This window comes from Pan troglodytes, chromosome X (genome assembly GCF_028858775.2).
Source record: "Pan troglodytes isolate AG18354 chromosome X, NHGRI_mPanTro3-v2.0_pri, whole genome shotgun sequence".
NCBI classification, from domain to species: domain Eukaryota; kingdom Metazoa; phylum Chordata; class Mammalia; order Primates; family Hominidae; genus Pan; species Pan troglodytes.
This window is the reverse complement of record NC_072421.2, coordinates 61,006,191-61,029,759: the sequence shown is the minus strand read 5'-3', so window position 1 is coordinate 61,029,759 and position 23,569 is coordinate 61,006,191. Positions and strand designations below refer to the sequence as shown.

Below are 23,569 nucleotides of genomic sequence, written 5' to 3'. Positions count from 1 at the left end.
AGAAACATAAATGATTTTTTGTATGTTGACTGTATTCTGGGACCTTGCTAAATTTGCCTGTTAGATCTAGTAGTTTTTATAGATCTCTTTGAATTTTCTCTGTACACAATCATGTCCTCTGTGAATAACAAGTCATTACTAAGAGAATGCCAGCAGCCCTTACTCATCTCTAGAAGAAAAATATTCTTATATTATTCAAGGTTCTCCAGAGAGACAGAACTAATCGAATATTCATTCTGTCTCTTGTATTATTCCTTCCTGAAGAGTCTGGACCATTCATAGTCTTGTCTTTATTGGGTTGTTGTAATTTTCCATTGACCTTATTTATGGGCCATGTCATCCATGATACGTGTATGTGTGTATGTGTACATATATATGTATACACACACAAATATATATATATATATAAAATATTGAGAGATAATTTATTAGGAAAATTGGCTCACATGGTTATGGATACTAAGTTCCATGAAAGGCCATTTGCAAGCTGGAGACCCTGGGGTGCTGGTAGTGTAACTCAGTCCAAGTCTGAAGATCTCAGAACCAGGAAAACTGATGGTGCAATTCTCAGTCCAAGGCCGAAAGCCTGAGATCACAGAGGGGCACTGGAATAAGTCCTGGAGTCCAAAGGCCTGGGAGCCTGGAAAGGAACAGTATCCCAGCTTCAGCAAATAGATTGACATATTCACCTTTTCTCTGTTGTAGTTATCTCTGGCCCACCAACACATTGGATGATGCCTTCCCACATTGATGGTGGATCTTCCCCACCTAGTGCTCTTAGACTCACATGCTTATCTCTGGAAACACCCTCAAAGACACGCCTAAATATAATGTTTTATCAGGTTATTAGGTATTCCTCAGTCCAGTCAAGTTGACATCTAAAATTAACTATCACAAGCCCACTCACCGTCAACTTGGCACCCATATACATCTCCTTAAACCATACTTAATCTCCAAGTAACACAATAACAAGGTAATAATTCCACTTAACATGATACACCTATTCTACATGCAAGTAAAATGCATTAGTCCTTTTCCCAGAAGAAAAGGTAAAGTTTTTTTGGTGATGTTTATTCTTCTCCTTATACACTATGACTTGAATACTATTATGTACAATTAACAATACTTGTATACTGATATAAATTCAGTCAATCTTATATTACATGATAGATAAGAGTGAAAACAAAGATAATACATAATATGTATATATATATATATATACACACACAGACATATTCTTAACAAAATAGGAAATAAATTCTTATAACAATTAGTCTTCATTTCTGTAACTGGTTACATGGCCCTAGCTGGTGTTTGTAACTACTTTCTTCTACTATATATTTAGTACCCGCTTTGCCTTCAGGAAGTACCTTAGCTGGTGGTGGTCTTTTATCTAGTGAGGTGACCCAAATCTTTATTCCTGAAGTCTGGCCATTAGTAATCTTGCCTAAATTGGGTTGTTGTAATTTTCTATTGACCTTTATTACAGGCCATAGTAGTACTAAGAGATGCCCTAAGGGATCTTCCGTATTCCAGACATCTCCTTAACTCCATTGTGAAGTAGTAGTTCAATTTGCCCTTGGTAGTCTGGATCAATCACCCCAGCAAACTGTGTAACTCCCTTCTTATCCTATTATCTCAGAAGCATGAGAAGCCCAAAGAGGCTGAGCAGCAGCTTTAACGAGCAGTTCAATTGAATTACTGTTGTGTCTCATAGAGGAAGCATTCTTCCCTTTGGAATTAAGATGTCTAGAGCCAGGAGAGTATAAAGTCACAGGAACAGGAAGCAAAAGTTTTGCTAGCAGGTCACTAGGGATAATAAATGGTGAGTGATGCCACTCCCATTTTCACCTCTTAATTTCTGGATCCATGAATCCTGGCCATGGGAGGAATAGTAGCATATATTGGGCACTGATTTAGAGCATATACAGCCTTCTGGAGAACCTTTCCCCAGCCCTGCAAGGTATTGTCACTTAGCTGGTGCTATAATTTTGAATTCAAAGGACTCTTCCACCATTCAATTAAACCAGCTTTTTCAGGATGATGAGGAGTATGGAAATACCAGTGAATTCCATGAGCATGACTCCACTGCCATACTCCTTTGGCTATGGAGTGAGTTCCTTTGTCAGAAGCAATGCTGTATGGAACACCATGATGGTAAATAAGACATCCTATGAGTCCACATATGGTAGTTTTGGCAGAAGCATTGTGTGCAGGGAAAGCAAATCCATATCTAGTGTCTATTCCTTTAAAGACCAAACACAGTTCCTTATATTATTGAAGTGGTCCAATATAATCAGCCTGCCACCAGGTAGCTTGCTGATTATCCCAGGAAATGATCATCTAAGATGTTGATCTCTGCTGCCATCAGATTGGGCACCCAGCAGTGGCCATAGCCAGGCTGGCTTTTGTGAGTGGAAGTCCATGTTGCTGAGTCCCTGCATAATCTCTACCATCACACCGTTGCCACTTTGTTCATGAACCCACTGAGCAATGATGGGGTGGCTGAGGAAAGGGGTTGACTAGTATCTACAGAGTAGGTCATTCTATCCACCTGATTATCAAAGTCCTCCTCTGCTGAGTTCATTCTTTGGTGTGCATTCACATGGGACAAAAATATCTTCATATACTTTGCCTGCTCAGAGTTTTATTCGCATATCTCTTTTCCAAATTCTTTGTCAGCAGTTTTTCAATCATGTTCTTTCCAAGTCTTTGACCATTTGGCCAAATCATTGGCTACAGCCCGTGAATTAGTATATAACCACACATTTGGCATTTCTACTTTCAAGCAAAGTGCACATTCAGGTGCATTACCTAAATTACTGCCCACTGAGAAGATTTCCCTTTACCATTGCCATTCCAGGTTGTCGCAGAAAGTGACTATGCTGCTACAGCTCTCCACTTTTGGGTGGTGCCTACATATCATGTAGAACCATCTCTAACCAGGCCCTAGTCCTTTCTTCCTGTGTCAGTTGATTATAGGGTACTTCCCATGAGGCCATCGGTGCAGGCTGAGAGAGAGAAGGTGGTGTAGCAGGAGAAGGAACCATGGGTTTTTGGGGCCAATTCTTCATATACCTTAATTGTGTCTTCATGATCTGCTGGGGCCTGATCACATATATACGACTTCCATTTGATGATGGAATACTGCTGTGCCCAACCAACTCTATGATTTGGTGGGTAAAGTAACACACAGTTCAGGATGGGAAACTCAGGTCTCATGGTAACTTGGTGGTCCATAGCCAAACATTCAGTTTCTACTAAGGCCAAGTAACAGGCCAAAAGCTGTCTCTCAAAATGATAGTATTTATCTTCAGATAATGACAGGGTCTTGCTCAAAAATCTCAGGGGCCTTTACTGTGATTCACCTGTAAAGGCTTGCCAAAGACTCCAAACAGCATTTATATCTGCCATAGACACCTCAAGTACCATTGGATCTGTTGAATCCTAAGGCCCGAGTGGCAGCACAGCTTGCACAGCAGCCTGGACCTGTTGCAGAGCACTATGTTCTAAGTCCCACTCAAAACTAGCAGCTTTTCAGGTGTCTCAGTAATATACTCACATGAGGAATATGATTTGTCCAAAATCTAGATAGGCCCACTAGATGTTGTGCCTCTTTCTTGGTTGTAGGAGGGGCCAGATGTAACAACTTATCCTTCTCTTTAGAAAGGATATTACCACACCATTGGACCCTTAGAAGTTTCACTAAGGTAGAAGCCCCCTGAATTTTAGTTAGATTTATTTTCCATTCACATGCAAATGTTTTAGCAATAAATTCAGAGTGGCTTCTACTTCATGTTCACTAGGTCCAGTCAGCAAAATGTCATCAATATAACACACCAGTGTGATATATTGTCAGGGGAAAAAGGAAATCAAGATATCTACAAACTAAACTGTGACACAGGGCTGGAGATAAGGTAGCACAATTAAGGCATATTGCTGGCCTTGACAGCTGAAAGCAAACTACTTCTGGTGGATCTTATGGGCAGGGATCAATAAAAAGGTTTTTGCCAGATCACTAGCTACATACCAAGTACCAGAAGATGTGTTAATTTGCTCAAGAAATGAAACCACATCTGGTACAGCAGCTGCAATTGGAGTCACCCCACTTGGTTAAGCTTACAGTAACACACTGTCCTTCTCCAGGATTCATCTTTCTTCTACACAGGCCAAAAAGGAGAGTTGAATGGAGATGTGGTGGGAATCACCACCCCTGCATCATTGGAGTCCTTGATGGTGGCATCAATCTCTGCATTACCTCCAGGACTGCAGTATTGTTTTTGCTGTGCTATTTTCCTAGATAGAACCAGTTCTAGTGGTTTACATTTGGCCATTTCCACTTAATAGTCCTCACTACACAGGTTAAAAAATCAGCGTGGAGATTCTGCCAGCTGCTAAATATGTATATTCCAGTTATGCATTCTGGAACTGAGGAAATGATCACAGAATGAATTCAGAAACCCACCGGACCCACTGTGAATGGAATCTGAGCTAAAACTGCATTAATCACCTAACCTCCGTAAAGCCCTACTCTAACTGGAGGGTCACAGTGATGTTTGGATCTCATGTAATCAATGTCACTTCAGAGCCAGTGTTCATTAGTCCCTGAAAAGTATTATTATTTCTCTTTCTCCACTGCAGTTACCCAGGTAAAACACCATAGGTCCCTTTGAAGAAAAAATGGGATAAAAATAAGTGGTACAGATTTTTAGTAGTGTACTGGTGTTCTTCCTGGAGGAGATCTGGTCTCCCTTTCATTCAAGGTTTTCTAGGTCTGTAAACTGGCTCAAGTCTGGGAATTGATTTAGGACCCATTGTTCTCTGTTTTTATTACTTGGGTTAAACTTTTATTTACTTGACTTGAAAGTTTTCTACTTATATAAAGTAAAAATTCAGCAGTTTTCTATCTGTCCACTTCTAAGAACACCATGTTTAACTAGCCAATGCCATAGATCCATGAAAATCAGACGATTCTGTTTGTTGCTTTGCCTTTGCTGTCTATTATGGTAACTATGCACACCTTACCTTTGAGAGCTGAGTACCACAACATGGCCTCTACCACCCCAAGATCTAATTATTCCTATTACATTTAAGTTTTTTAAATAATTGACTGAGGATCCCATGGTAAGGTCCAGTTTACAAGGAAGTGCAACCATGGAGCACTTCAGGGGTACTGGAGATCCCCTCACAAATCTATTTCACAAGGTATTGGTGAAAGGTATATCTTCTGAACTTTCCTGGCATAGATGAGTAGATTTTACATGACAAATTTACTCTAGTATTCCAATATCCCTACGGCTTTGAATTCCTTCCTCTATGGTAAGTCAAGGGAGATGGGGCATCTCCAACATGCTTACCATGGGCCATCTTTTGATACCTGTTTCAGCCAATGAACTAGAGAAACTTTTAGTGCTTTTTCTAACTCCCTGAGCTGTAACATTAAATGGAGAATATCTGCTTAGTGAATCCATATAAGCCTGATCTAACTTTATGTTTCTTCCACAATAATTCCACACTCCTAATATGCATTCCCCCACGTTATCTGGATTTCTGCTTGTATAAAATTTAAAAAATCAAGTAGTTCTTTGGGATGTAGTATACCCCCTCATGTGTTACACTTTTTATCTCATCTTTAGGAGCCAGTTATGACTTGAGACTAGTTTATAGGTCTAAAAGCAAAGCGGGGTGGTGGGAATTGGTCCCAAGAAGAATCATCATCTTGCTTGGCAAATGCCCCGGAGGTCATTACCATTTTCTTAGGCAATGCAGAATTAATCCCCTGAGACAAAAGTAGAGAGGCATACACAACTGTGGGTGGGAATGCTCAAGCGGGTGGGAGTGAGGAGGTTACTTCTGGCAAACAAGACTCATCACAATATACATGGTCAATGTCCCTAGCTTTATCAAGTGTTTCCACACATTCCTATCTTAACTTTCAGGATTTTTTTTCCCCCAATTCATATCCTCACTTTAACAGTAGATATTCTACAAGGGTGAGGGTTCAACTTTTCTTGTAATTCACCCAATGGGATAATGAGGGCTGGTGTTCAGTTTTCAGCAATTTTAGCCTGTGGCTATAGGAGAGAAGATTCTTACCAGAGCACACTTAGAGACTCTTAGATCATTTACATAGATTTTTTGAGCTTATTCTTTTCTTTTTTACTTTTAAGTTCAGGGTACATGTGAAGGATGTGCAGGTTTGTTACATAGATAAATGTATATCATGGGGATTTGCCGTACCAATTTTTTTATCACACAGGTATTAAGCCTAGTATCCATTAGTTATTTTTTCTGATCCTCTCCCTCCTCCCGCCGTCCACCCTCTAATAGGCCCCAGTTTGTGTTTTTCCCCTCTATGCATCCATGTATTCTCATCATTTAGCTCCCACTTATAAGTGAGAACATGCGGTATCTGGTTTTCTGTTCCAGTGTTAGTTTGCTAAGGATAATGACCTCTAGCTCCATCCATGCAAAGGACATGATTTTGTTCCTTTATGGCTGCATATTATTCCATGTTTTATATGTACCATGTTTTCTTTATCCAGTCTGTCATTGTTGGGCATTTGGATTGATTTCATGTCTTTGCTTTTGTGAATAGTGCTGCAATGAACATACGCATGCATGTGTCTTTATAATAGAACGATTTATATACTCCTTTGGGTATATATCGAGTAATGGGACTGCCGGGTCTATTGGTATTTCTGATTTTAGGTCCCTGAGGAATCACCACATTGTCTTCCACAATGGTGTATAAGCATTCCTTCTTCTCCATAACTTTGACAGCATCTGTTATTTTTGACTTTTAGTAATAGCCATTCTGATGGTATCCCATTGCGGTTCTGATTTGCGTTTCTCTAATCATCAGTGATGTTGAGCTTTTTTTCATATGCTTATTGGCCACATATATGTCTTCTTTTGAAAACTGTCTTTTCATATTATTGCCCACCTTTTAATGGGGTTGTTTGTTTTTAGCTTGTACATTTGTTTAAGTTCCTTATTAGACCTTAGTCAGATGCATAGTGTGCAAAATTTTTTCCCATTCTGTAGGTTGTCTGTTTACTCTGATGGTAGTTTCTTTTGCTGTGCAGAAGCTCTTTAGTTTCACTAGATCCAATTTGTCAATTTTTGCTTCTGTTGCAATTGCTTTTGGCATCTTTAATCATGAAATTTTTGCCCATGCCTATGTCCTAAATGATATTGCCTAGGTTGTCTTCCAGGGTTTTTATAGTTCTGAGTTTTACATTTAAGTCTTTAATCCTTCTTGAGTTAATTATTGTACATGGTGTAAAGAAGGGGTCCAGTTTCAATTTTCTTTATATGGCTAGCCAGTTATTCCAGCACCATTTATTAAATAGAAAAAAATTTCCCCATTGCTTGTTTTTGTTGGGTTTGTGAAAGATCAGATAGTTGTAGGTGTGCAGTCTTATTTCTGGGTCCTCTGTTCTGTTCCATTGATCTATGTGTCTGTTCTTGTTCAAGTACTATGCTGTTTTGTTCACTGTAGCCCTGTAGCATAGTTTGAAGTTGGGTAGTGTGACACCTTCAGCTTTGTTCTTTTTGCAGAAAACAAAGGCATACTGTGATGTTGGTTGGTGGCTCCTAGGATTGCCTTGGCTATTTGGCCTTTTTTTTTTTTTTGGTTCCATATGAATTTTAAAATAGTTTTCTCTAGTTCTGTGAAGAATGTCAGTGGTAATTTAATGGGAATAACATTGAATTCCACGTAGTTGAGAGGTTTTGAGTGAGATTCTTAATCCTGACTTGTAGTTTGATTGCACTGTGGTCTGAGAGATAGTTTGTTATAATTTCTGTTCTTTTACATTTGCTGAGGAGAGCTTTACTTCCAACTATGTGGTCAATTTTGGAATAGGTGTGGTGTGGTGCTGAAAAAATGTATATTCTGTTGATTTGGGGTGGAGAGTTCTGTAGATGTCTATTAGGTCCGCTTGGTGCAGAGCTGAGTTCAATTCCTGGGTATCCTTGTTGACTTTCTGTCTCGTTGATCTGTCTAATGTTGACAGTGGGGTGTTAAAGTCTCCCATTATTAATGTGTGGGAGTCTAAGTCTCTTTATAGGTCACTCAGGACTTGCTTTATGAATCTGGGTGCTCCTGTATTGGGTGCATATATATTTAGGATAGTTAGTTCTTCTTGTTGAATTGATCCCTTTACCATTATGTAATGGCCTTCTTTGTCTCTTTTGATCTTTGTTGGATTAAAGTCTGTTTTATCAGAGACTAGGATTGCAACCCCTGCCTTTTTTTGTTTTCCATTTGCTTGGTAGATCTTCCTCCATCCTTTTATTTTGAGCCTATGTGTGTCTCTGCACATGAGATGGGTTTCCTGAATACAGCACCCTGATGGGTCTTGACTCTTTATCCAATTTGCCAGTCTGTGTCTTTTAATTGGAGCATTTAGTCCATTTACATTTAAAGTTAATATTGTTATGTGTGAATTTGATCCTGTCATTATGATGTTAGCTGGTTATTTTGCTCGTTAGTTGATGCAGTTTCTTCCTAGTCTCGATGCTCTTTACATTTTGGCATGATTTTGCAGTGGCTGGTACTAGTTGTTCCTTTCCATGTTTCGTGCTTCCTTCAGGAGCTCTTTTAGGGCAGGCCTGGTGGTGACAAAATCTCTCAGCATTTGCTTGTCTGTAAAGGATTTTATTTCTCCTTCGCTTATGAAGCTTAGTTTGGCTGGATATGAAATTCTTGGTTGCAAATTCTTTTCTTTAAGAATGTTGAATATTGGCCCCCACTCTCTTCTGGCTTGTAGGGTTTCTGCCAAGAGATCCTCTGTTAGTCTGATGGGCTTCCCTTTGAGGGTAACCCGACCTTTCTCTCTGGCTGCCCTTAACATTTTTTCCTTCATTTCAACTTTGGTGAATCTGACAATTATGTGTCTTGGAGTTGCTCTTCTCGAGGAGTATCTTTGTGGCGTTCTCTGTATTTCCTGAATCTGAACGTTGGCCTGCCTTGCTAGATTGGGGAAGTTCTCCTGGATAATATCCTGCAGCGTGTTTTCCAACTTGGTTCCATTCTCCCCATCACTTTCAGGTACACCAATCAGATGTAGATTTGGTCTTTTCACATAGTCCCATATTTCTTGGAGGCTTTGCTCATTTCTTTTTATTCTTTTTTCTCTAAACTTCCCTTCTCGCTTCATTTCATTCATTTGATCTTCCATCACTGATACCCTTTCTTCCAGTTGATCGCATTGGCTCCTGAGGCTTCTGCATTCTTCACATAGTTCTCGAGCCTTGGTTTTCAGCTCCATCAGCTCCTTTAAGCACTTCTGTGTATTGGTTATTCTAGTTATGCATTCTTCTAAATTTTTTTCAAAGTTTTCAACTTCTTTGCCTTTGGTTTGAATGTCCTCCCGTAGCTCAGAGTAATTTGATTGTCTGAAGCCTTCTTCTCTCAGCTCGTCAAAATCATTCTCCATCCATCTTTGTTCCGTTGCTGGTGAGGAACTGCGTTCCTTTGGAGGAGGAGAGGCGCTCTGCTTTTTAGAGTTTCGGGACATGGATGAAATTGGAAATCATCATTCTCAGTAAACTATCGCAAGAACAAAAAACCAAACACCGCATATTCTCACTCATACGTGGGAATTGAACAATGAGATCACATGGACACAGGAAGGGGAATATCACACTCTGGGGACTGTTGTGGGGTGGGGGCAGGGGGGAGGGATAGCATTGGGAGATATACCTAATGCTACATGACGAGTTAGTGGGTGCAGCGCACCAGCATGGCACATGTATACATATGTAACTAACCTGCACAATGTGCACATGTACCCTAAAACTTAAAGTATAATAAAAAAAATTGAATTCATGAATTGCTTTGCGCAATACGGCCATTTTAACAATATTGATTCTTCCTAACCATGATCATGGAACGTTTTTCCATTTGTTCGTGTCATCTCTGATTTTTTTAAGAAGTGGTTTGTAGTTCTTTTTGTAGGAGCTCATGATGTTCTTTATCACTTTGTCCAGTGATACTAGGAGCAACCAACTATCATTATATTTCTTTCTTTTCTGCAAATGTTAAAAAGTATCATGTATAGAGTCACTAATTTTGTGCCTCTTATAAATGGTGAATTAGTAGTACGAAATGGATTTATTTTGTGTATCTCTATAAACAGTTTATACCATGGGCTATCATTGCATTCTGTACTATTATAAATAGAGGCCTTAGTATTTTTAAATTTAATCAGATTAGAGCCAGTTCCAGATACCCAAAACCAATTAAAGAAAATGAATCTTTAAAATTCTGTTTCTCTAGAGTCACTTCTAGTACCTAAATCTGTGTTAGGGCTTTCCAGAAAGGCAGAGCCAATGGGATATAGACAGATAGATATAAATAAATAGATATATTAGATAGACAGATACATGCAAGGTTTTATTAGGGAAATTAGCTCATATGATTATGGAGCCAGAGAAATTCCATGACAGGCCACCTGCAAGTTGGAGATCCTGAAATGCTGTAGTGTGGCTTAGTTCAAGTCTGAAGGCCTCAGAACCATGAAAGCTGGTGGTGTCACTCTCAATCTGATGCTAATAGCCTGGGAACCCATGAGGCCACTGGTGTGAATCCTGGAGTCCTAAGGCCAGAAAGCATGTAGTTGTCCAAGGATAGAAGATGAAGATGGATAGACATATTTACCACTTCTCAGCTTGTGTTATTTCAGGATCCCCAGCAGATTGGGTGGTGCCCTCTCACATTGAGCGTGGACGTTCCTTACCTAGTCTACTCAACTCATAGGCTAATCTCCTCTGAAAACACCCTCACAGACATACCGTGAAATAATGCTTTACCAGGTTTCTAAGTATTTATCAATGCAGCCAAGTCAACACTTAAAATTAATTATCATAGATATGAATGATGAAAACTGTTAAAACTTGCAATGTTGTTTTGCAATTTTTATCCAATTTAAAATGCATGTTTAATATAATTCCACAGAGGATATTAATTTTTAAATGCTTTCTCTACATTAGAAACACTTTCAGCCCTTACCTTAGCTTGATAATGTTAATATAAAGGGATCTAGATTACCAGTCACTACAGGGATTGATACTTTCTAGGAAATATCTTGAGATGCTAATGAGCTGTGATGGTTAATACTGAGCGTCACCTTGATTGGATTGAAGGATGCAAAGTATTGATCCTGTGTGTGTCTGTGAGGGTGTTGCCAAAGGAGATTAACATTTGAGTCAGTGGGCTTGGAAAAACAGATGCACCCTTAATCTCAGTGGGAACCATCTAATCAGCTGCCAGCACAGCTAGAAGATAGAGCAGGCAGGAACATGTGAAAAGACTAGACTGGCCTAGCCTCACAGCCTACATTTTTCTTCCGTGCTGGATGCTTCCTGGCCTCAAACATTGGACTCCAAGTTCTTTAGTTTTGGGGCTCAGACTGGCTCTCCTTGCTCCTCAGCTTGCAGATAGCCTATTGTGGGACCTTGTGATCATGTGAGTTAACACCTAAGAAACTCCCATATATATTCTATTATATAGATATATTCTATTATATACCCATAACTAATAGGAGATATATATATATATATATATATATATCAGGATCCAGTTATATATATATACACACATATATATCTCCACACATATATATATATATACATATCTCCTATTAGTTCTGTCCCTCTAGAGAACCCTGACTAATACAGATTTTGGTACCAGGAGTGGTTCTACAGGAACAGAATATTAAGGGTGGAGTTCTTTCATTGGTTTTGGGGTTTCTGGATTTGGCTGCTTAATATTGTTAGACCCAAAAATGCTAAGGACTGTGCTTCTAATAGTATGGAAAACACTGATAGTCCTTGGCATAAACTTTTTAGAGATTTATGCAAAATAAATGCGTTTAACATTCTTGATTTACTGCTTGTGAGAGGCAAGGAGTTCAGTGATTCTGTACATAATAACTTTGACCATATGTGAAGAACCAAGGAATATAATGAAGCTGGTTGGTTGCTCCTAAGTTCAGTGGACAAAGGGATGAAAGAAAATGATAAACTCAGGGATTCTAACTCCCAGCTTCAGAAGCAAATACTGAGCCTCAAATCTGCTAAGATTGCCAAGTGAGAGTCTTATCTCCTGTAGAGAATGAGCTGAAATTGTAGAAAATAGGCACAAACTCTTATCATGCAAATGGCTAACCTGCAATGAAAAATGCATGCACAGCCTTGCCAGGTGTCTACTGTTAAAGTGAGGGCATTGATCAGAAAAGAACAAGACTCTGCAACTTGGAATGGGAACATGTGGGAGAACCCTGATGAAGCTGTGGACACTAAATTTGTAAACTCTGATGAACCTTTTTTGCCAGAAGGAACAGCTTTCCCATCCCCAGTAGTGGGAACATCCCCTCCTTGACCCAAATGCTGCCATCAGCCTTTCCACTGTTGTCTGAGGAGATGAAACCTGTGCTGCATGAGGCAACAGTGATGGCCTCCCTAAGGCAGTTGCCAGACAAGATAATGCTGATTCTCCTCAGGAGCCACCTCCAACACCACTGTTTGATTCTAGACCTATAACTAGACTAAAGTTCCAGCAGGCCTGTAGAGGTGAGTTTGAGAGTGTGACCCATGAGGTAGTGCAATACACTAGAAAAGAACTGCTTTATTTTTCTGTTTAAATAAAACAGAAATCTGGATAACAGTCATGGGGTTGGATATTAAGGGTGAGGGATAATGGTGGAAGAAACATAGAGTTGGATCAGGCTGAATTTATTGATGGGCCCACTAAGTAGGGACTCTGCATTTAATGTTGCAGCTCGAGGAGTTAGAAAAGGTTCTAACAGTTTATTTGCTTGGTTGGTTGAAATATGTATTAAAATATGGCCCACTGTGAGTGAGCTGGAAATGCCTGATCTCCCTTGGTTAAATGTAGAGGAAGGGATCAAAAGGCTTAGGGAGATTGGAATGCTAGGGTGGATTAGTTACTTTTGACCTACTCATCCCAGTTGGGAGGGTCCGGAGAATATACCCTCAACCAATGCCTTGCAAAATAGATTTGTGAGGACAGCACCTGTATCTTTGAAGAGACCTGTAATTGCTCCTCTCTATATTTCAGATCTAACAGTGGGAACTACAGTCACTCAACTACAAAATTTAAATACAGTGGGAATAATTGGATCCTGAGGTGGCAGGGGAAAAGTGGCAGCACTCAACCATCAAAGGCAAGGTAAGCATAGCTATCATAATGGACACTAGAGAAAAAACAGTAATCAGAATAGTCTGACTCATGTAGAGCTCTGGGATTGGCTAATTAATCATGGTGTTCCTAGAAGTGAAACTGATAGGAAGCCTAGTGCATTCCTACTTAATTTATGTAAGCAGAAAACTTCTAGGTAGAATGGACAAAAGACTAATTTGAATTGTAAAAACAGAATCACGGCCCCTCAATCAATTTCCCAACTTGAACCAGTTTACACGCCCAGAACCCCTTGAATGAAGGGAAGGCCAGGACCCCTTGAGGAAAGGCTCCACTACACTACCGATTTACCAGAGTAACTGTGCATTGAGGAAAGGGATCAGACATTTCAGGGACTACTGGACACTGGCTCTGAGCTGATGTTGATTCCAGGGGACCCATAATGTCATTGTGGTCCCCCAGTTAAAGTAGGGGCTTATGGAGGTCAGTCAATTAATGGGGTTTTAGCTCAGGTCCGACTTACAGTGGGTCCAGTGAGTCCCCAGGCTCATCTGTGGTCATTTCCCCAGCGCCAGAATGCATAATTGGCATAGACATACTTAGCAGCTGATAGAACCCCCACATTAGCTCCATGACTGGTAAGATGAGGGTTATTATGGTGGGAAAGGCCAAATGGAAGCCATTAGAGCTGCCTCTATCTAGCAAAATGGTAAATCAAAAACTATATTTCATCCCTGGAGGGATTGTGGAAATTAGTGCCACCATCAAGGACTTGAAAGATGCAGGGGATGTGATTCCCACCACATCCCCGTTCAGCTCTCCTATTTGGCCTATTGTGGAAGAAAAGTTAAATATTAAATTTGAACTCAATTGAACATGGACACAAACAATGGTCACCAACTTCCGGAACAGGTTGTGTGAGCCCCTTGAGGTGTTCATTCGGCACTGTTTCAAAGAAACCTATATTAGTTATTGCAAAACAGTAGACAATAATAAAAAAAAAGTTGACCTTTTTGTGTTCCTTGAGCCCAGTCATCAAGGGCCCTTGTGACTGGGCCTCATACCAAACAACTAACTTGTCACAAAAAGAGCTAGGGTCCTAGACTATGCTGAAGCTTCATGAGACCTCGTCTGTGCATATGGGAGTGTCCAATTCTGGAGCCCAGGCTGTTGCTTCCCAGTCTGGTGGTGAATCCTCCATAGTCTGGTGAGTGCGGTGTCTGACTCTGGAGCCCAGGCTGTTGCTTCCCAATCTGGTGGTGAATCCTCCATAGTTTGGTGAGTGTAAATGTGTATATATATATATATATATATATATATATATATATATATTTATGTATCTTTTCCCTTCTCCCCGACCATTGCAATTTGCTTATCATATCAATTTGCCTATATTAATTTGCTTATTATATCATTTGCTTATAATATTATTTGCGTATTATATCTGCATTGCCATTTACGTGAGATACAGCTTGTTTACTCTTAAAGGTACTGTGTGTGTGATTTTCTCCCCTTGTGCGTTTCCTGCACAGAACACCTGTGCAGAAGACAGATGAATCTTGGAGAATGACAGTGGATTATCGTAAGCTTAACAAAGTAGTGACTCCAATTGCAGCTGCTGTACCAGATGCAGCAGGTGGTTTCATTTCTTGAGCATATTAACACATCTCCTGGTACCTGGTATGCAGCCATGGACTTGGCAAATGCCTTTTTCTCCATTCTTGTCCACAAAGCCCACTAGAAGCAATTTACCTTCAACTGGCAAGGCCAGCAGTATACCTTTACTGTCTTACCTCAGGGGTATATCAACTATCTGGCTTTGTGTCATAATCTTATTTGGAGACAACTTGATTGCTTTTTGCTTCCACAAGATATCACACTGGTTCATTACATTATGACATTATGCTGATTGGATCCAGTGAGCAAGAAGTAGCAAACACACTGGACTTATTGGTGAGATATTTGCGTGCCAGAGGATGGGAAATAAATCTGACTAAAATCAAGGGACATTGTACCTCAGTGAAATTTCTAGGGATCCAGTGGTGTGGGGCCTGTCAAGATATTCCTTCTAAGGTGAAGAATAAATTACTGCATTTTGTCCCTCCTACAACCAAGAAAAAGTCATAGTGCCTAGTGGATCTATTTGGATTTTGGAGGCAACATATTCCTCATTTGGGTGTGTTACTCTGGCCCATTTACTGAGTGACCCAACAGGCTGCAGTTTTGAGTGGGGTCCAGAACAAGAGAAGGCTCTGCAACAGGTCCAGGCTGCTGTGCAAGATGGTCTGCCACTTGGGCCATATGACCCAGCAGATCAAATGGTGCTTGAGGTGTCAGTGGCGGACAGGGATGCTATTTGGATCCTTTGGCAGGCTCCAATAAGTGAATCACAGCGGAGGCCTCTGGGATTTTAAAGAAAGGCCCTGTCAACTTCTTCAGATAACTACTCTCCTTTTGAGAGACAGCTCTTGGCCCGTTACTGGGCTTTGGTGGAAACTGAATGTTTGACTATGGGTCGTCAAGTCACCATGCGACCTGAACTGTCTGTCATGAACTGGGTGCTTTCTGGCCCATCTACATATAAAGTGCGCCATGCACAGCAGCATTCCATCATCAAATGAAAGTGGTATACACGTGATCGGGTTCGAGCAGGTCCTGAAGGCACAAGTAAGTTACATGAGGAAGTGGCTCAAATACCCATGGTCTGCACTCCTGTAACCCTGCCTTCTCTCCCCCAGCCTGCACCGATGGCCTCATGGGGACATCCCTATGATCAGTTGACAGAGGAAGACAAAAGACTAGGGCCTGTTTCACACATTGTTCTGCATGATATGCAGGCACTACCCTAAAGTGGACAACTGCAGCACTACAGCCCCTTTCTAGGGCATCCCTGAAGGACAGTGGTGAAGGGAAATCTTCCCAGTGGGCAGAACTTCGAGCAGTGCACCTGGTTGTGCACTTTGCATGGAAGGAGCGATGGCCAGATGTGCGATTATAGACTGATTCATGGGCTGTAGCCAGTGGTTTGGCTGGATGGTCAGGGACTTGGAAGGAGAATGATTGGAAAATGGGTGACAAAGAAATTTGGGGAAGAGGCATGTAAATGGACCACTCTGAATGGTCAAAAACATTGAAGATATTTGTATCCCATGTGGCTACTCACTAATGGGTGACCTCAGCAGCAGAGGATTTTAATAATAAAGTGGATAGGATGACCCGTTCTGTGGACACGACTCAGTCTCTTTCCCCAGCCACCCCTGCCATAGCCCAATGGGCCCATGGAAAAAGTGGCCATGGTGGCAGGGGTGGAGGTTACACATGGGCTCAGCAACATGCACTTCCACTCACCAAGGCTGACCTGGCTACAGCCACCACTGAGTGCCCAATTTGCCAGCAGCAGAGACCAACACTGAAACTTCTATATGGCAGCACCCCTCAGAGTGATTAGCCAGCTACCTGGTGGCAGGTTGATTATATTGGACTCTTCCATTGTGGAAAGGGCAGAGGTTTGTCCTCACTGGAATAGACACTTACTCCAGTTATGGGTTTGCCTATCCTGCATGAAATGCTTCTGCCAAGACTACCATCTGTGGACTCACGGAATGCCTTATCCATCGTCCTGTTACTCCACACAGCATTGCCTCTGACCAAGACACTCACTTTATGGCTAAAGAAGTGCAGCAGTGGGCTCCTGCTCATGAAATTCACTGGCCTTACCATGTTCCCCATCATGAGAATGGATTGGTGGAATGGTGGAATGGCCTTTTGAAGTCACAACTAGATGACAATACTTTCCAGGGCTGGGGCAAAGTTCTCCAGAAGGCTATGTATGCTCTGAATGAGCGTCCAATATATGGTACTGTTTCTCCCATAGCCAGGATTCACGGGTCCAAGAATCAAGGGATGGAAGTGGAAGTGGCACCACTCACCATCATTCCTAGTGATCTACTAGCAAAATTTTTGCTTCCTATTCCTGTGACATTACTTTCTGCTGGCCTAGAGGTCTTAGTTCCAGAGGGAGGAAGGCTGCCACCAGGAGACACAATGATTCCATTAAACTGGAAGCTAAGATTGCCACATGGACACTTTGGGCTCCTCCTGCCTTTAAGTCAACAGGCCAAGAAAGGAGTTAAAGTGTTGACTGGGGTGATTGACCGAGATTATCAAGATGAAACCAGTCTACTATTCCACAACGGAGGTAAGAAAGAGTACGCATGGAATGCAGGAGATTCATTAGGGTGTCTTTTAGTGTTACCATTCTGTGTGACTAAGGTCAATGGGAAACTACAACAAGCCCAATCCAACAGAACTACAAATGGCCCATATCCTTCAGGAATAAAGGCTTGGGTCACTCCACCAGGGGAAAAAAACATGACCTGCTGAGATGCTTGCTGAAGGAAAAGGGAATACAGAATGGGTAGTAGAAGGTAGTCATCAATACCAGCTACGACAACGTGACCAGCTGCAGAAACGAGACTGTAATTGTCATGAGTATTTTCTCCTTCTTTTGTTAAAAACATGTTTGTGCATGTATACACTTGTACTAAAAAAATCATTTTACTTCCTTTTTCTGTATCATGTGACATAAGATTTATTGACTTCATATAAGCATTTAAGTATTATTAACTTTATGTGATAGTAGTTGTGTTGGGGATTGGTGAGTTTCCAGTTGTACAAAGGATAGTTGTATTATGTTAGGCATAATTATGACATTATTGTCTTTATTTGAGGGTCTCAGGAGATGTGTATGGGTTCAAGTTGACAAGGGGTGGATTTGTGATGATTATACTGAGTTTCAACTTTATTTGATTGAAGGATACAAAATATTGACCCTGGGTGTATCTGTGAGGGTATTGCCAAAGGAGATTAAAATTTGAATCAGTGGGCTGGGAAAGGCAGACCCACCCATAATCTTCGTGGGTACCATCTAATCAGCTGCCAGTGTGGCTTGAAGTTAAAACAGGCAGAAACATGTGAAAAGACTAGACTAGCCTAGCCTCACAGCCTACATTTTTTTCCCATGCTGGATGCTTCCTGCCCTCAAACATCGGACTCCAAGTTCTTCAGTTTTGGGACTCCGACTGGCTCTCCTTGCTTCTTAGCTTCCAGATGGCCTATTGTGGGACCTTGTGATCATGTGAGTTAAGGCTTAATAAACTATATATATATATGTGTATATATATATATAAAACTATATATATATAAAACTGTGTGTGTTTGTGTACATATATATATATATATATAATTAGTTCTGTCCCTCTAGAGAACCCTGAGTAATACATGTGTTTCCAGCCTTTTAAAGAAATAAGGCAAATCATATTTATCACTTTTTTCTGTCATTACAACAAACTCAAACTGGCTTAACTCATGTGTCATGATAATGTAAATTAAAATTTGTAAAACCAAAGAGAATTTTTAGTAACATTGGTAATATTACTTAGTGTACTTACTTTTGTTTTACAAATTTACAGATAACGTTGTATGCTTTTACCGTGTACAACATAGTTTTTAAGTAAATGTAAATTGTAGAATGATAAAATATATTCGATTAATGAATGATTTTATATTTTGACTATTGTGATAGTGCTGGGATAAACATGAGATGGCAGCTATTTACTTGACCCACTGATTTTAATTCCTTTCAATATATACCTAGTAGTGGGATTGCTGGACAATATGGCAGTTTTATTTTTAATTATTTGAGAGATGTTCATACTGTATGAGTCCTCTTTGCTCCACATTCTCATTAGTAGGTTTATACTGTCTATTTGATAATGATCATTATAACTGGGATGAGGTGATATTTAACTGAGGTTTTTATTTGAATTTCTCAGATGATCAGTGATGTTGAACATTTTTTTGACATACCTGTTCTTCATTTGTATGTCTTTTATTGAGAAATTTTTATTCAGATTTTTTTTTCATTTTTACATCAGGTTATTTACTTGTTTGTTTTTTCCTGTTGAGTTATTTGAGTTCCTTGTATATTCTGGATATTAGTATATTGATGGATAAATTGTTTGCAAACATTTTTTCTTATTTGGTAGGTTGTCTCTTCACTCTCTTGATTGGTTCTTTTGTTACACTGAAGCTTTTTATTTTGATATGGTTCCATTTGTCTATTTTTGCATTTGTTACCAGTGCTTTTGAGGTTTTATCAAAAAAAATTTGCCCATACAAAAGTCATAAAACATTTCCCCTATGTTTTCTTCTGGAAGTTTCATAGTTTTAGATCTTACATTTAAGTCTTTAATACATTCTGAGTTAATTTTTGTAGATTCTGAAATATAATGGTTTAATTTTATTCTTCTCTATGTAGATATCTAGTTTTCTCAACACCATTTGTTGAAGAGACTGTCCTTTCCCCATAACATGTTCTTGGCACCTTTGTCAAACATCAGTTGGTGTAAACTGTGTGAATTTATTTCTGGTCTTTCTATTCTTTTCCACTTGTCTATATGCCTTATTTTATGTCAATGCAATGCTCTTTGCTTTGCTGTATTTTTGCAGTATACTATGAAGTCAGGTTGTAGTATAAGGCCATTAACTTTTTTGGTTGTTATTAAAATTGATTTGGCTATTTAAGGACTTTTGTGGTTTCATATTAATTTCAGAAGATTGTTTTCTATTTCTATGAAGAATGGCATTGGTGTTTAGATAGGGATTCATTAAATCTGTAAATCTTTTTAGGTAGTGTGAACATTTTAACAATATTAGTTCTTCCAATGCATGAACATAAGGTAGACATTTATTTGTACATTTTTCAATTTTTTCATTAGTGTTGTAGAGTTTTAACTGCATCAATATTTAACCTACTTGGTTAAATTTATTCCTAGGCATTTTGCTTTATTGTATTTGTAAATTGGAAGAATTTATTGATTTCTTTTCAGATAATTTGCTATCAGCATATAGAAATTCTACTAATTTTTGTATGTTGATTTTATAATCTGCAAATTTACTGAATTTATTTGTTGGTCTAACAGCTTTTCAGTGAAGTGTTTAGGATTTTGTATGCGTAAGGACATATCATAAGCAAACAATGATAATTTAATTCTTCTTTGCAATTTGAGTGCCTTTTTATGCTTGCCTAATTACTCTGCTTAGGACTTCTAGTATTATATTAAATAGAAGTATTGAAAGTGGAAATCCTTGCCTTGTTCCAGTTCTTAGAGGAAAGGATTTCAACTTTTCCCCATTCAATATGAAATTAGCTGTCAATTTGTAGTATATGGCCTTCACATTATGTTCATGTACATTTCTTCTACACATAATGTGTTGAGTAATTTTTTATCATGAAGAAGGATGAATGTTGTCAAATGCTTTTTCTGCATCTATTGACATGATCATATAATTTTTGTCCTTTATTATTTTAATATGATGTATCATTTATTGATTCACACATGTTGGACATACTTGCATTCCTGGAATAAATCTTACTTGATTATAGTGATGATCTTTTTATGTGTTGTTGAGTTTACTTTGTTATTTTTTAATTTTTAATTTTAGGTTTAGAAGTACATGAACTGGTTTCCTATATAGGTAAGTTCATGTCATGGGTGTTTCTTATAAGGATTATCACCCAAGTACCAAGTCTAGTACTCAATGTTTATTTTTCCTAATTCTCTCCCTCCTCCTTCAAGGAGACCCTAGTATCTGTTGCTCCCCTCTTTGGGTTATTGCATTCTCATTATTTGCCTCCCACTTATAATTGGGATCACATGGTATTTGCTTTTCTGTTTCTGGATTACTTTGCTAAAAATCATGGCCTCCAGTTCCATTCCTCTTCCTGCAAAGGAAATTATTTCATTCTTTTTATGGCTGCATAGTATTTCATGGTGTATATGTAACACCTTTTCTTTATCTGGTCTACAATAGATGGGCATTTAAGTTGATTCCATGTCTTTACTATTGTGAATAGTGCTGCAATGACAAATAATAGTTCTGGTTTTAGCTCTTTGAGAAATTGCCATGCTACTTTCTTTTTATTTTATTTTATTTATTTCTTTTTCAATTTTTTTATCTTATGCATTTTTAAATTATACTTTAAGTTCTAGGGTACATGTGCACAACGTGCAGGTTTGTTACATACGTATACATGTGCCATGTTGGTGTACTGCACCCATTAACTCGTCATTTACATTAGGTATATCTCCTAATGCTATCTCTCCCCCCTCCCACCACCCCATGACAGGCCCAAGTGTGTGATGTTCCCCTTCCTGTGTCCAAGTGTTCTCATTGTTCAATTCCCACCTATGAGTGAGAGCATGCAGTGTTTGGTTTTCTGTCCCTGTGATAGTTTGCTGAGAATGATGGTTTCCACCTTCATCCATGTCCCTACAAAGGACATGAACTCATCCTTTTTTATGGCTGCATAGTATTCCATGGTGTATACGTGCCATGCTGCTTCTACAGTGGCTGAACTAATTTACACTCCCACTAAGAGTGTATACACATTTCTGTTTCTCTGCAAACTCACTAGAATCTGTTTTTTTTTTTTTGACTTTTTATTAATAGCCATTCTGATGAGATCGAGTGTGTTCAGGGTGGTATGGCCACTGACAGCACTAGATAGCTCATCAAGACAGAAAATCAACAAAGAAACAATGGATTTAAACTATACCCTAGAACAAATAGACTTAACAGATATTTACAGAACATTACACTCAACAGCTGTAGAATATACATTCTATTCAGCAGCACATGGAACATTCTCTAAGATAGACCATATTGTGGGCCACAAAATAAGTCTCAATACATTTAAGAAAATTAAAATTAAAACTATACCAAGTACTCTTTCAGACATCAGTGGAATAAAACTGGAAATCAACTCCAAAGGAACACTCAAAACCATGCAAAAACATGAAAATTAAATAACCTGCTCCTGAATGATCATTGGGTTAATAATGAAATCAAGATGGAAATTTAAAAAATTCTTAGAACTGAATGATAATAGTGACACAACCAATCAAAAGCTCTGGGATACAGCAAAGGTTATGCAAAGAGGAAAGTTCATAGCCTTAAATGCCTACATTAAAAATTATGAAAGAGCACACATAGGCAATCTAAGGTACCACTCAAGGAACTAGATAAACAGGAACAAATCAAACCCAAACCCAGCAGAAGGAAAGAAATAACAAAGATCAGAGCAGAACTAAATGAAACTGGAATTTAAAAAATACAAAAAATAAATTTAAAAAAACTGGTTCCTTGGAAAGATAAATGAAATTGATATATCATTAGTGAGATTAACCAAGAAAAGAAGAGAGAAGACCCAAATAAGCTCAATTAGAAGTGAAAATGGAAATATTACAACTGATACCACATGAACACCTTTATGCACACAAACTAGAAAATATAGAAGATATGGATAAATCCTGGTAATACACAACCCTCCTAGATTAAACCAGGAAGAAATAGAATCTCTGAACAGACCAACAACAAGCAGTGAGATTGAAATGGTAATAAAAAAAGTGCCAACAAAAAAGTCCAGGACCAGACAGATTCACAGCTGAATTCTATCAGACATTCAAAGAAGAATTGGTACCAATTCTATTGACACTATTCCAAAAGATAAAGAGGAATTTCTTCCTAAATCATTCTATGAAGCCAGTGTCACCCTAATACCAAACCCAGGAAAAGACATAACAGAAAAAGAAAACTACAGATCAATATCCATGATGAACATAGATGCAAACATTCTCAACAAAATATAGCTAACCAAATCCAACAGCATATCAAAAAGATAATCCACCATGATCAAGTTGGTTTCATAACAGGGATGCAGGGATGGTTTAACATACACAAGTCAATAAATGTGATAAACCATATAAACAGAATTACAAACAAAAATCACATGATCATCTCAATAGATTAAAAAAAATTTGACAAAATTCAGCATCTGTTTATAATTTAAAAGCTCGGCAAAATCAGCATAGAAGGGACATACTTAAAGGTAATATAACCCATCTATGACAAACCCACAGCCAACATTATACTGAACAAGGAAAAGTTGAAAGCATTCCCCCTGAGAATTGGATCAAGACAAGGATACCCACTTTCACCACTTCTATTCAACAGAGTACTGGAAATCCTAGCCAGAGCAGTCAGACAAGAGAAAGAAATAAAGGGCATCCAAATCAGTAAAGAGGAAGTCAACCTGTCACTGTTTGCTGATGATATGATCATACACCTAGAAAACCCGAAGACTCATCCAAAAAACTCCAAGAACTGATAAATGAATTTAGCAAAATTTCTGGATGCAAAATTAATGTACACAAATCAGTAGTACTGCTATACAGCAACAGCTACCAAGCTGAGAATAAAATCAAGAACTCAATCCATTTTACAATAGCTGCAAAAAAAGAAAAGAAAAGAAAAGAAAATACTTAGAAATATACC

At 39.0% G+C, this 23,569-nt stretch overlaps 1 protein-coding gene across 23 annotated transcripts in view; it reads left to right on the top strand.

Moving 5' to 3' along the window:
• The window catches only part of SPIN4 (spindlin family member 4), a 342,780-nt gene that overhangs the window by 235,088 nt on the left and 84,123 nt on the right, over nucleotides 1-23,569 (top strand). For 17 of the 23 annotated variants that reach the window (XR_010154943.1, XR_010154945.1, XR_010154946.1 and 14 more), the window contains 2 exons: nucleotides 13,091-14,449; nucleotides 14,704-18,308. The exons of 2 other annotated variants lie outside the window; for them this stretch is intronic. The gene's annotated coding sequence lies outside the window, so the exon portion shown is untranslated. Of the gene's footprint in view, nucleotides 1-12,344; nucleotides 12,583-13,090; nucleotides 14,450-14,703; nucleotides 18,309-23,569 lie in introns of all 23 variants that reach the window. 4 more of the 23 variants (XR_010154936.1, XR_010154939.1, XR_010154930.1 and 1 more) reach the window with 3 other exon arrangements.